Source organism: Diceros bicornis, chromosome 12 (assembly GCF_020826845.1).
Source record: "Diceros bicornis minor isolate mBicDic1 chromosome 12, mDicBic1.mat.cur, whole genome shotgun sequence".
NCBI classification, from domain to species: domain Eukaryota; kingdom Metazoa; phylum Chordata; class Mammalia; order Perissodactyla; family Rhinocerotidae; genus Diceros; species Diceros bicornis.
Window position 1 is genome coordinate 18,306,152 of NC_080751.1, and position 13,981 is coordinate 18,320,132.

At 39.5% G+C, this 13,981-nt stretch overlaps 1 protein-coding gene across 2 annotated transcripts in view; it reads left to right on the plus strand.

Moving 5' to 3' along the window:
• The first annotated feature begins 9,795 nt into the window (after positions 1-9,795).
• The window catches only part of C12H2orf42 (chromosome 12 C2orf42 homolog), a 38,324-nt gene continuing 34,138 nt past the window's right edge, over positions 9,796-13,981 (plus strand). Inside the window, exon 1 of one of the 2 annotated variants that reach the window (XM_058551022.1) lies at positions 9,796-9,873. The gene's annotated coding sequence lies outside the window, so the exon portion shown is untranslated. Of the gene's footprint in view, positions 9,874-9,904; positions 9,927-13,981 lie in introns of those variants that run through there. The other variant, XM_058551024.1, reaches the window with a different exon arrangement.

Below are 13,981 nucleotides of genomic sequence, written 5' to 3' on the forward strand. Positions count from 1 at the left end.
GTCTTTACTTATCCAACTTCACAGCAAGCCATTCACTCTCCCGTAAGCCCTTCCACTCCACACTCATCTTTCCATTTCTTGAGTAAGTAAACACTTTATATCTGTCAGGGTCCAGTCAGGAGACAGAGACCAACAGGAAAATTGGAAAAGGGAAATTTTAACATGAGTAGTTGTTAAATAGTAAAAGGTGGTTCACTACCAAAAGGGGTAAAACAAGGACTCAAAGGGATCCAGAAGTTGCAGGTGCAAAAAAAAAAAGGTGTCTACTGCTTATAGACAGAGTGGAAAATGAAGGAACTAAGGGTTTAGGAGAGCCCTGAGTGAGATTCTGACCTCTTCAAAGAGGGCTTGATTACCACAGGAACATGTGGCCTGCTGAAGAAACATGACAGGGCCAGAGCTGGTCCATAGAAGCCACCTACCATTGCCAAAGAGCCTGGGCGGACTAGAAATGGTCCACCAGTGGGGGAGACAGCTAGAGTTGCCAGATTTAGCAAATAAAAACAATCCAAGCATTGCATAGAACATACTTATATTAAAAATTAATTATTGTTTAACTGAAATTCAAATTTAACTGGGCATCCTGTATTTTATCTGTCAGTCCTAGAGACAGCTGCAGACTAATGCAGTCAAAGGTGCCATGGAAATAGCTGGAGGTGGGGAGAGTGTGGGCTGAGGTGCAGCTGGGGCAGGTCCCAAGGACCACTGAGGGGAGTGTCACGGGTCTTCTGTACACTGATCCACTGAATAAAAAGAGAAGAGATCCAGAACCCATAAGGGAAGTGCCTTCCTGCCGCTATGCATTGTTCCCCCAGTGCCCTCTATTGACAAATAGTAACACTGAGCCAACTGGCAAAGGAGAAATGTTTCACAAAGCAAGGTGGATTGGGGACAGAGATTCCCATCGCAGGGCCTTCCACTTGAACACCTTTTGCCTGCTCTTTGTCTTCAAGTCTCCATTTAAATATCACTTACTCTAAAAGGCCCTCCTTTCTTATCCAACAATCTAAATTAGTAGCCTCTCAAACCATCTTATACTTTCCTTATAGCATTTCTCATAATTTTTAATTATATATTTGTGTGATTATATCTTTAAAACCTGTTCCCCACTAAACTAAAAGCTGGTGACTGTTTTCGTCAATGCTGTATGTATCCAGTACCTGGGAAATAAGAGGTGCTCAATAAATGTTGAGTTAATCAGTTAATGAATGAATGGTTATCTCAATCTGGTTTTTGCCCAGATGGCTTTCTGCCATGTGCTGACTGCCAGCTAGAGTACTGGGTGTAAGGTGATGAGAGCTAAACGTGAAGGACCAAAACACAGCCAATTCTTTATGCCATGCCAAGTAACTTGAATTTTTTTATCTTAAAGGTCCTAGGGAGCCGTTGATCTAATTTGTGTTTAGTCAGGCTGTCTTCCAGGCTCCTGGCTTGAGCAATTAGATGGGTGGTGGGGAAAAGTTAGAGGAGCAGTCTGTGGGTGAGAAGGATGGAAGCTAGTTAAGAGCGCAAGAAGTGAAAGCTAATGAGTGCCATCTTTCAAAATGCGGAGCTTGGCTATGTGTGACATTCAGGTAGAAATATCCAGTAGGTAACGATAAGGAATTTAGAAGGGAGATCCAGGCTGGATATAGAGATGGAAGTCACCAGCATTTCTAATTCAACCCATGGAGTGGACATCACCCAGGGAGACACTAGAGTGAGAAGAGGCCTGAGGACAGAACTCAGGTCCTTCAGTGTTTAAGGGGGCATTGGCAGAGAAGCTTGCAAAGGAGAAGGAGAAAGAGCTGCCTGACAGGTGGGCGAAATACCAAGGGTCTGTGATGTCGCAGAAATCAAAGAGGAAAAAATTCAAGGAAATAGAAGTAGTCACGAGTGTCAAATACTGCAGAGAGGAAAAATACAAGAAGTTGTGAAAAAAACGTCCACTGAATTTACAATAAGGAAGTAATTGGTGACCTTAAAGTGAGCCTTTTCAGTGAAGTAGTGGGAGCAGAAAGTGGACTACAGTGGGTTAAGGATTCGGAGGTGAGGACAGTTAGCTAGTGCAGACTGCCTTCCCAGGTCATTTGGCTGTAGAGAGAAGGAAGAAGAGAAGAGAGGGGAGATGGGTTTAAAGAAGCAATAAATTTTTTAAATCTCAATACAATAAACAATAAACAACAAAAGGAAAGGACCACCCTGAAAACAACCCCACCATTCAACCATTTGGAAATACAAAACAGAAGACATTCACCTCCTTTTTATATAAAAAGTAAATTGGAACTACAGGTAAAGAATAGTTTTTGTGCATATGTATACTATTTCTCTAGGATACTTAGAAGTTGAAGGATGGGTTAAAGAAATGTGAACTGGAAAAATTGTATTCTGTATCTTCAAATTGCCTCTTAAAAGGCTGTACCGTTTTACACTCCAACCAATCATGTCAGAAAGCACTCATTTCTCTCTACCTTCACTAATGCTGATTGTCACTAAGCTTTTATTTTTGCCAAACTGATGCATGTAAAATGATCTTTAATTATATTTCCCTGATTGCAAGTAAAGTTAATCATTTTTTTCTATGATAATTGGGTGTTTGTATTTCTTTCCTATGACATGTCTGTTCGTGTTCTTTGTCCATTTCTTGATTAGATGGTTTGATTCTTTTTATCAGTTAGTAGGAATCTCCTATGTAGTTTGGATATTCACAAATCCTCTCTGGAACAACGTAACCTCAGGATTACCTCTGATTAAAGTCATCAACTGGGAGCTCACAATAAAAAACTATCAAACACATGAGGAAACAGGACCCTACGAGGGATTCAACAGAAACAAAGAACAGCAGAATCTGACCTCCAGGGACTTCAGATGTTATCATTATTGAAGATGTAATAACTATATTTCATATGTCTTTAAAAATAATAGATGCGGGGCCGGCCCCGTGGCTTAGCGGTTAAGTGCACGCGCTCCGCTACTGGCGGCCTGGCTTCCGATCCCGGGCACGCACCGACACACCGCTTCTCCGGCCATGCTTAGGCCGTGCCCCACATACAGCAACTAGAAGGATGTGCAACTATGACATACAACTATCTAGTGGGGCTTTGGGGAAACAAAGGAGGAGGATTGGCAATAGATGTTAGCTCAGAGCCGGTCTTCCTCAGCAAAAAGGAGGATTAGCATGGATGTTAGCTCAGGGCTGATCTTCCTCAAAAAAAAAAAAAAAATAGATGCAATAAAAATATGAGCAAGGAAGAAGTGACTATCAAATGATGAGGGAGAATTTTAAAAGAAACTAATAGAATCTAGAAATTAAAAATACAATAGCTAAAATGAAAAATTCAATGAACTGACCAAACAACCAAATTAGATACAGCTGATGAAACCTGTAAGTCGGAATGGTACAGAGAGACAGAGGGTAGAAAGTACGAAGAGAGCGTGGAGAACAGAATGAGAAATCTAAAATATACTGAAACAAGTTCCATAAAGAGAGAAAACAGCTTGGGATGGGCAATATTCGAAGAGATAATGGCTAAGAATTTTTCAGAATTGTTGAAAGGTAGGAATTCTCAGATTCAAAAATCACAATGAATCCCAAGAAGGATAAATAAAATGAAGTCCATGCTTACCTACGTAGTCAAATATGGACTTGTAGGTAGACAAAGAGAAGATCTTAAAAGTGGCAGAGGGGAAAAAAGACTACTATAGTGATATGACAATTAGATTGACAGCAGATGTGTCAGTAGGAAGGTGATAGGCCAGAATTCGGAGGATAATATCTTCAATGTGCTGAGAGGAACAACCAACCTAAAACAAGAATGAAGATGAAATAGAAAAAGAAAAGCCAAGAGAATTTCAACAATAAACCCTATACTAAATGAAATTCTAAAGTGTATATTTCAGGAAGAAGAAAATCCCAGAACAAACGTCTGAGCTGCAAAAAGAAATGATAGGCAAAGAAATTTGTACATATGTAATTTAATCTAAATAAATACTGACTGTATAAAACAATAATACCTTTTTGGTGAGGAAGATCAGCCCTGAGCAAACATCCATGCCAATCCTCTTCTTTTTGCTGAGGAAGACCGGCCCTGAGCTAACATCTATTGCTAATCCTCCTCCTTCCCCACCCACAACGCCCCAGTAGATAGGTATATGTCATAGTTGCACATCCCTCTAGTTGCTTTATGTGGGACACGGCCTCAGCATGGCTGGACAAGTGGTGCGTTGGTGCGTGCCCGGGATCCGAACCCCGGGCCGCCAGTAGCGGAGTGCGTGCACTTAACCACTAAGCCATGGGGCCGGCCCCAAATAATGCCTTTTTCTAAGAGAGAACTAAAACACTGGACAACAATAACATATATGACAGGAGAAGTGATTAAAATGTTCTAAGATCATTGTATTCTTCAGAAAGAATGGCAGAGATATTAACTTTGGTCTTGAGTTAAAATGTAAAGGACTGCCACTAAAAGAATAGAAATAGAGGATAAAAGAGAAGAGGCAATAATAAAAGAAATCCAAAAGAATGCAGAAAGAAAAGAAATACAGAGAAAGCCAGACAAACAAATCATAAAATTAGGTGGTAGAAATAATTCCAAATAGATTGGTAAGCACAATATATCTAATATCTATAGCTTATATTTAAGCTAACGAGTTTAAAAACATTGATGGGATTTTTAAAATCTAGATAGATGTGCTGCTTGTAAGTAACATCTAAAACACAAGTACACAGGGGCCGGCCCCGTGGCGTAGCGGTTAAGTGCGTGCACTCCGCTGCTTGCGGCCTGGCTTTGGATCCCGGGCGTGCACCGATGCACTGCTTCTCAAGCCATGCTGTGGTGGTGTCCCACATAAAGTAGAGGAAGATGGACACGGATGTTAGCCCAGGGCCAGTCTTCCTCAGCAAAAAAGAGGAGGATTGGCATGGATGTTAGCTCAGAGCTGATCTTCCTCACAAAACAAAAAGAAATAAAACAAAAGTACACAGAAAAATCTATACCAGGAAACCATAAACAAAGCTGATGTAGCCAAATTAATAGCAAACAAAATACACACCTTTTCTCAAGCACACATAGAATACTTAAGAAAATATTGGTTTAAAAAGACTATAGGTAAAGGTGAGGGAAGCTGAAGGATAATTGTTGCCAGTTGTCAAAAATCAAAGAACTGAGTATTTGCTATAATGTGCAAATAGCACACAAATTCTTTTTTACTGAAAATGCCTTTAAATATCAGGAGCTATTATTTGTATATTAACAGATAGATAAAGCAGAGTTTCCATCAGACAAAAAAAAAAAAAAGTAGCTTACCATGTTTTCTGACCATAAAAAAGTTAGGTTAGAAATCAATAACAAAAATTTGTAGAAATTCCAAAACACGTGTAAATAACTTATGGGCCAAAGAAGTACCATAGTGAAAATTTTTAAATATTTAAAATTTAAAGAAAATAAAAATACTACATACCAAAACTTGTGGAATGCAGGTAAAATGGCACCTTGAAAAATAATGTTTAACCTTAAATGCTTATATTAGAAAAGAAGGGCTAAAAATTAATGACCTCTGTGTCCTAAGAAGTTAGAAAAAGAACAATAAGGAAGGAAATAATAAAGATAGGAGCAAAAATTAATACTGTTGAAAGCAAAGATATAATAAACTAGCTCAAACAAGCCAAAAAGTTTGTTCTTTTGAAAAGATTCATAAAATACATAACATCATGGTGAAATTGATCAAGAAAAAAGAGAAAGAACAAAAAAAATTAGGAATAAAAGGGGGCCTTTCACTATAGATAGAGTCAAGATTTTAAGAGATAATGAGGAGGAAACTTAAATGCATATTACTAAGTGAAAGAAGCCAACCTGAAAAGGCTACAGACTATGATTCCAAGTATATGACATTCTGGAAAAGACAAAACTAGGGAGACAGTAAAAGGATCAATGGTTGCCAGGAGCTAGGGAGGAGAGAGGGATGAATAGGCAGAGCACAGGATTTTTAGGGCAGTGAAACTATTCTGTATGATACTATAATGGATACATGTTACTATACATTTTTCAAAACCCAAAGAATATACACCACCAAGAGTGAACCCTAATGTAAACTGTGTACTTTATGTGATAATGATGGGTCAGTGTAGGTTCATCAACTGTAACAAATGTCCCACTGCAGTGCAGGATGTCAATAATGAGAAAGGTTGTGTGTGGGGATAGTGAGTACCGGGGCACTGTCTGTACTTTCTGTTCAATTTTGATGTGAACCTAAAACTGCTCTAAAAAACAAAGTTTATTAATTTTTTAAAAAAGATAATACCAAGAACAATATGCTAATATTTGAAAACAGACAAAATGAACAATTTCTTAGGGAGAAAAAAATAACTAAAAAACTGTCTCAAGAAGAAATAGAAGACCTCAATGGTCTCATAACCATCAAAGAATTCAAAGCAGTAGTTAAAAATCTGCACAACAAAAACACCACCACCACTTCCCAAAAAGCAGGCACAAATAGCTTTAGAAGTGAGCTCTATGAAACACTCTACAATGAATGAATGAATCAATAAAACCATACAAACTCTTCCTGAGAATAGGTAAGCATAATCTCAAACTTATTTTACGAGGACTGGAAGCCTTGAAACCAAAACAGACAAGAAGAGTAGGAGAAAGGAAAAATCATAAGCCAACTTCACTAATGAATAACATGATGGCATCTGTTGGGAGTCTGATTCACAGAAATCTGAGCATCTCACACAAATTGAGACAGGTTATCCATTAAGCTAGACTATTCATTGTGAGAGGATTTTATCTCTCCAGACTGTTAAACTCAGGCTTGACCATATGACTTGCTTTGTCCAAAAAAATGAGTGAAAGTGACCTGGGATATTTCTGGGCAGAAACTCTACAAGTCTTGTATGTCTTTGCCATGGTTGCCAGCAGTGTTTCAGATGGTGGGTATTCTGCCAGCCTGGGTGCTGAAGAGAGGAAGATAACAATGCAGGCCAGTCCTCAGCTGATGTAAGGTTGTTGACCCTAAACAAGGAGGCATGTTGTTTTAAGCCACATAGATTTGAGGGTTGTTTGTCACTGCTAGAGTCTAGCCTATCTTGATTAATACAGCTGCACAAAATACCTGACAGTCACTGACCAGAATGAGGTACAGCTACAGGTACTCACTTCGAAATAGAACCATGGTATATTATATATTAAGTAAAAAAAGCAAGTTGCAGAAAAAGTGTAGCATTTATCTTTGAAAGTAATAGAGGAAGGTTTGAAAACAATACTTTTGAACTTAGATAGCTTTCTTCTAAATATAATTAGAGTAAAAGCTAGCCTCGTGCAAATGGGAAAACCCTAGAAACATTCTCCTTAAGGTCAGGAAGACAAGATTATCCACTATTACCATATTAATTAATATTCTGAACCTATGACAATTAGAAAAAACTTTAAAAACAATGAGAGAATTCAGTAAAATGGCAGAGTAAAAAAATTAACATACTGAAAATTAACATACCATAATTGTATGTGTTTCAGGATTTTCACGTTTTTGTTATTGATTTCTAAATTTCTTTATGATCAGAAAACATGATATGCTATTTTTTTGGTTTGTTTCATAGAAATTCTGGTTGTTATGAGGCTTAAATGAGATCAAGACAGGAAGCATTTAGCACAGAGCAGGCAACATTGTTAAGGGCTTGATAAGTGATAAGCAGTCACTATTATTATTTCTCAGATTCTGGTTTGCCACATAGTTGGAAGTTTTAAAATAGCACTTCTCTAACATTTTGCTTTCCTTGTATATTTCCTTAATAATTATATATATATATTTCCATAACAATTATACTATTACAATATATCATGATGCCAGGGAGGCTCACTGAATTAATAGCTTGACTCAGGCATCACAACAGAAATCCACCTCAAGGCTGAAATCATGATGTTCAGAGAATAGAGAAGGAAGGCTTACTGTGTCAAACCATAATTTGAGAATATTATGCAATTCTGAGAATTCTGTTTATGAGAAGAGGGCTCAGAAAGGACTTCTATGATGGCAAAGCTTCTTCAAAGGCCCTTCTTTGAAGAAGGAATGGAAAAACCCTCAGTGTTTGGCTTGGAAGACAGAAACCTCTTTCAGAATGGGGTGGCTTGATAGCTGCCTTCCTGACTGGACCATATAATGGCTCACCTTAAAACCCACAGATCTCTTAGGATGCATTCAGGCAATTCCATTGAAAAAACGTCAAACACTCTGTCTTTACAACAGGGTCTCTCAGCTTTGGCACTACTGACATTTTGGGCCAGATAATTCTTTGTTGTGAGGGCTCTCCCGTGCACTGTAGGATTTTTAACGATATCCATGGGGTCTTCTTGCTAGATGCCAGTAGCAGCCCTCCCAGTTGAGAACAACTGCTACAGATAATCACTTGGGACCAATACAATCATAAACACAACGAAGCATTGAAACCCCACAGTCTTGTTAGAAGGTGATCATCCAGATGATCCAGGATATACTGATGATCATTTTAAAAACTTATAATCAAAATGGAAAGACAAAATTAGAAAGTCTCCTGGAAAAAGTGTGCCATTCTCTCCCTACCTCCAATTTAAGAAACAATATTACACACCTTAATCTTGGAAAGGACCATTTCTCTTATTAATAGTTGAGAAGACTCAGGCAGTCTGCCCACAGCGCCACCTCTAGTAAGCAGCAGAACCAGAGCCAAAGGTACAGAAATCTCATTCCAGAGTTTTCCAACACACACACACACATACACACACGCCTCACCCTTAACACACTGGGCTCAGGAGCTTGCTTTGATCATGATCAAAGAGCATTTAGATTGTCGAGGAGGGGGAAAATCCCCTTTCTTCCTTTCTTGTGTTCTTATGGCTGGACTATAATAAAATTGACACAAGACTAGATTTAACAGAAGAACCCAGTTTAATACATACGTATTGGAGATCATAAAGAAACGATGGAGAGTGAATAAAGTAGGCAGTATATATATCTTCTACACAAAGAAACAATAAATTTGTGAAGAATTAACAGGACAAAGAAACTTAACTTTGGGGTAGGTAATTAGTTAGGAATTTAAGCAGAGTTTAGGCTTGAGGTAGTAAATTAGCAAAGTTTGTTTATGCAGGCTTCTCAGCCTGGAATCCCCTAGCTCTAGTGAGCACCTTTCACATGGGAGATTTATTTCCTGCTTTCAGAGGGAACCGAGACAGGAGAGTGAGAATGCCCTTTTTGCTTCTCAAGTAACTTTAATTCAAAATAATCAATATGCTACGGTGGGATATTTTGGGGTTGCCTGCCCTGGGCCCCAACAATTCCAAAGACCCAAACTAGGACACATATGAAGCCGATTTCAACTTATTATAAGGGAAAACGTTCAAGTTACAAGTCAGAGTGTAGTTAAAGGAGAAAAAGATAACTTGATATAATCACACAAGTGACAGAAACAGCAAATACTTTGGTGGACAAGACCTCCCTTGACAAAAAGCTAAATAGCAGCCGACATCTGCTAACACCATAGAAAAATCTCAGGCGATTTTTGCATCGATTACCAATGGAACGCTCAGAAATAGGACTCTCCCAGGCTTTGAAGCAGTCCTGACCGGCCCTAGTGCCGCGTCGCCGCCTTCCGGACCAGCAGGGTGGGCCAGAAGCACTCCAGCCCCAAGGAAGAACCTGAGCCTTACAGCCACCAAGGAAGCGCAGACTCCACAACCTGATTCCGCAGCAATTCTCAGCGGCCTCCAGGAAGAGGAAACTACAACTCACGGCAGACTACGCGAGCTAAGGTGGGCGGGCACTCGCCGCGCGTGGGCGGCCCCGACCAATAGCGGCTGTTGTTACAGCGAACAGTTTGGCCTCGTTTGTAAAAGGCCGCGGCAGGCGAAGAGAGAGGAGGTGAGGGCGGTCATCAGCGTGGGGCCCTAGGGCTGCGGGGGGGCGCAAGGCAGGTAAGGGGGCCGTGTCGACAGAGGGTGGGGGCGGCAGTAGGACAAGCGCATAGAGTTGGGACTCCCGGCGGAGAGCATGTCCAAGCAGCTGGGTGCCGGCCAGGTGATGCTTCTGCTTGGGCCTACTTAGGACCGGAAGTGAGCGGGCGCGCGGGGAGGATGCCGGGAAGCAGGTCCTCGGTGGTGCTTCCAGGGGGGCGGCGGGGCGGAGCCCAGAAGCGGGGTGGGAAGTGCGCGTTCCGCAAGCCCGGTGGCGGGACGCTTGCGAGCAGGGCTGTTGTGGCCCTTCTCCGCTGTTCCGAGACAGCGCGGGGCTAGTGGAAGCACCCTGGGCCAGGACTCAGGAGTCCTGGCTTCTAGGCCTGCCCCTTCGTCTCCCTCTGTGGCTTAACAAGGAATCTAGTAGATTCCAAACTCAGGTTAGATATCTGGTGGCTGTGAGATAGCCATCAGATCTCTGCTTTCACTGAGCCAGTTTCTGCATCTCTAAGATGGGTAAAATAGTACCTGTTTCACAGGATCGTGGTGAGCAGTACATGAGTAAATGCGTGGGAAGGGCTTAACGTGGAGTGTGCTCAATAAACGCTAGCAAATTTTATTCATGGTGATCATTCGTTCTCTTCACTTACTGTACTTCACAAGCATTCAACAGCATCCGACACACTGTATTTATAGCTCTACAGGCAAATGGTACCTGGATGAAAACCCAGCAGTTCCAGGGAGCCTTCGTGGGTTAACTCTTCCAGCACCAGTCTCTTTACACCCTCTTGCTGAGGAGGCTGTGAACTTGCCTAGAAGAGTAATTTTTATAGGCAGGAGTCAAATAACAGGTTTCAAATACAGGTTCTCTACAAGTGGTGTTACTTGTTTGTATATGCTTTCAATATGGAGTCTGTAATAAGTGATACTAGTACTAGATACATGTTTAAAATTCAAATAGTACAAAACAGTGAAATGGAAGTCTCCCTCCCACTTTCTATTTCACCAGTCGCTTCTTCTGAGGCAATAGAAATATTGTTTGTGTGTGTGCGCGCGCATATCTATCTATATCTCCCCTATCTTTTATGTTTTTTAAACCAAGACTATCATATTATACATGAAATACTACAGCTTTTTTCACTCCACAGTATCTTGATATTTGTTCCTTATCGATACATATAGATCTGTCTGATTCTTTTTAATGGCTTTCTAGTAGCATATTGTATGGTTACACCGTAATTTATTTAGTCAGCTCTTAGACCGTTTCTATTCTGGTACAGTTATGGACAACCTTGCATCGAGTACCCCTGTACATACTTTGTGTACATGTGAGACTATAACTCATGAAGTCTTAAAAGTGGAATTGCAAAGTGAAAGTGTGTGTTTTACATTTATTTCATTTACATTCCTTCAAAGAGGATGTTGCAGGTTATACTCCTACCAACAATGTAGAGTGCTTGTTTCTCCACATCCTCATGAACACAGTGATAACATTTATCTTTTTGTTACTTTGCTAAAGTATTGTCTTGTTTTAATTTGCCTCTTGCTTATTGTAAGGATGAATTTCAGGCGTTTAAAATCATTTTTTTGGAAGCTGTCTTTTCAAGTCCTTTGCCCATTTTTCTAGCGAGTTTGTTTCTTTTTCTTATTAATGTGTAAAAACTCATTTTAGGAAATTAGCCGTTTGGCATTTGCATTCCAAATATTTTTTCTCTATTTTTAATAACAGCTTTATTGACATATAATTCATATAACATAAAATTCACTCCTTTAAATTGTAGCAATTCAGTAATATTAGTATATTCACAGAATTGTACAACCTTTTATCACCCCAAATAGAAACCTCATACTCATTAGCAGTGACTCCCCAGCCCCGGGTAACCACTGATCTACTTTCTGTGTCTATGCATTTGCCTATTCTGGATATTTCATTTAAATGGAATCATACAATGTGTGACTTTTTGTGTCTGGCTTCCTTCACTTAGCTAATATTTCAAGCTTTATTCTTCCATGTTGTAGCACGTATCAGAACTTCATTCCCTTTTATAGCCAAATAATAGCCCTTTGTATGGCTATACTACCTTTTGTTTATCCATTCATCACTTGATAGACTGATGATCAATAAAATGGATTGATTCTACTTTCTGGCTATTATGAATAATACTACTATGAACATTTGTGTACAAATTTTTATATGTTTTCCATTCTCTTGATAGTCATATGGTAACTCTTAACATTTTGAGGAACTGTCAGTTTTCCAAAATGGCTGCAACATTTTACAATACCATCAACAATGTATCAGGGTTCCAATTTTTCTATATCCATGCCAACACTTGTTATCATCTGTCTTTTTTAGTCATCTTAGTGGCTGTGAAGTGGTACCTTGGTTTGGTTTTGATTTGCATTTCCCTGATGACATGATGTTGAACATCTTTTCACGTGTTTATTAGCTATTTGTATACCTTCTTTGGAGAAATATCTATTCAGGTCATTTGCCCATTTTTTAACTGAGTTATTTGTCTTTTTATTGTCGAGTTGTAAGAGTTCTGTATATATTCTGGATACAAGTCTCTTATCATATATATGATTTGCAACTATTTTCTCCTGTTCTGTGGGTTATCTTTTCACTTTCTTAATGGTGACCTTGGAAGCATGGATGTTTTAATTTTGATGAAACCCAGTTTCTCTATTTTTATCTTTTGTCACTTATGCTTTTAGTATCATATTGAAGAAAGCATTGCCTAATCCAAGGTCGCAAAGATTTACTCCTATGTTTTCTTCTAAGAGTTTTATAGTTTTAGCTCTTAAATTTATGTCTGTGATCCATTTTGAGTTAATTTTTGTATACAGTGTGAGGTAGGAGTCCAACTTCACTCTTTTGCAAGTGGATATTCAGTTGTCCTAGCACCATTTGTTGAAAAGACTATTCTTTCCCCACTGAGTGATCTTGGCATCCTTGTCAAAAATCAGTTGACTATAAATGTGAGGGTTTGTTTCTGAACTCTTGTTTCTGAACTTCCATTGATCTGTATGTCTATCCTTATTCCAGTACAACATTGTCTTTTCTTCCCCCAGCTTTATTGAGATATAATTGACATATAACATTGTGTAAGTTTAACGTGTACAACATGTTGATTTGATACAATTATATATTGCAAAATAATTACCACCCTAGCATTAGCTAATAAGCCATCACATCACATAATTATCATTTCTTTTTTGTGGTGAGAACATTTAAGATTTACTCTCTTAGCAACTTTCAAGTGTATCATACAGTATTATTAACTATAATCATCATGCTGTACATTAGATCTTCAGAATTTATTCCTCTTAACTGGAAGTTTGTACCCTTTCACCAACATCTCCCCATTTCTCCCACCCTCGAGCCCCTAGCAACCACCATTCCACTCTCCCACTCTCTGTGTCCTTTTTTTTATTTTTATTTTTTTATTTTTTATCTTTTGTGAGGAAGATCAGCCCTGAGCTAACATCCATGCTAATCCTCCTCTTTTTGCTGAGGAAGACTGGCCCTGAGCTAACATCTATTGCCAATCCTCCTCCTTTTTTTCCCTGCAAAGCCCCAGTAGATAGTTGTATGTCATAGTTGCACATCCTTCTAGTTGCTGTATGTGGGACGCGGCCTCAGCATGGCCGGAGAAGCGGTGCGTCGGTGCGTGCCCGGGCCGCCAGTAGCGGAGCGCATGCACTTAACCGCTAAGCCACGGGGCCGGCCCTCTCTGTGTCTTTGAGTTCAGCTTTTTTAGGTTCCACATATAAGTGATATCATACAGTATCTGTCCTTCTCTGTCCACACTGTTTAATTACTGTAGCTTTGTAGTAAGTTTTGAAATTAGGAAGTGTGAGTCCTTCTACTCTGTTCTTTCTCAAGATTATTCTAGCTTTTCCAGCTCTCTTGCATTTCCATATGAATTTTAGGATCATCTTGTCAATTTCTGCAAAAAGATATCTGGAATTTTCATTGAGATTGCATTATTTATGTAGATCAACTTGGGGAGTAGTGCCATCCTAACAATGTTAAATCTTCTGGGACCAGAAGATGGAATGTCTTTCCATTT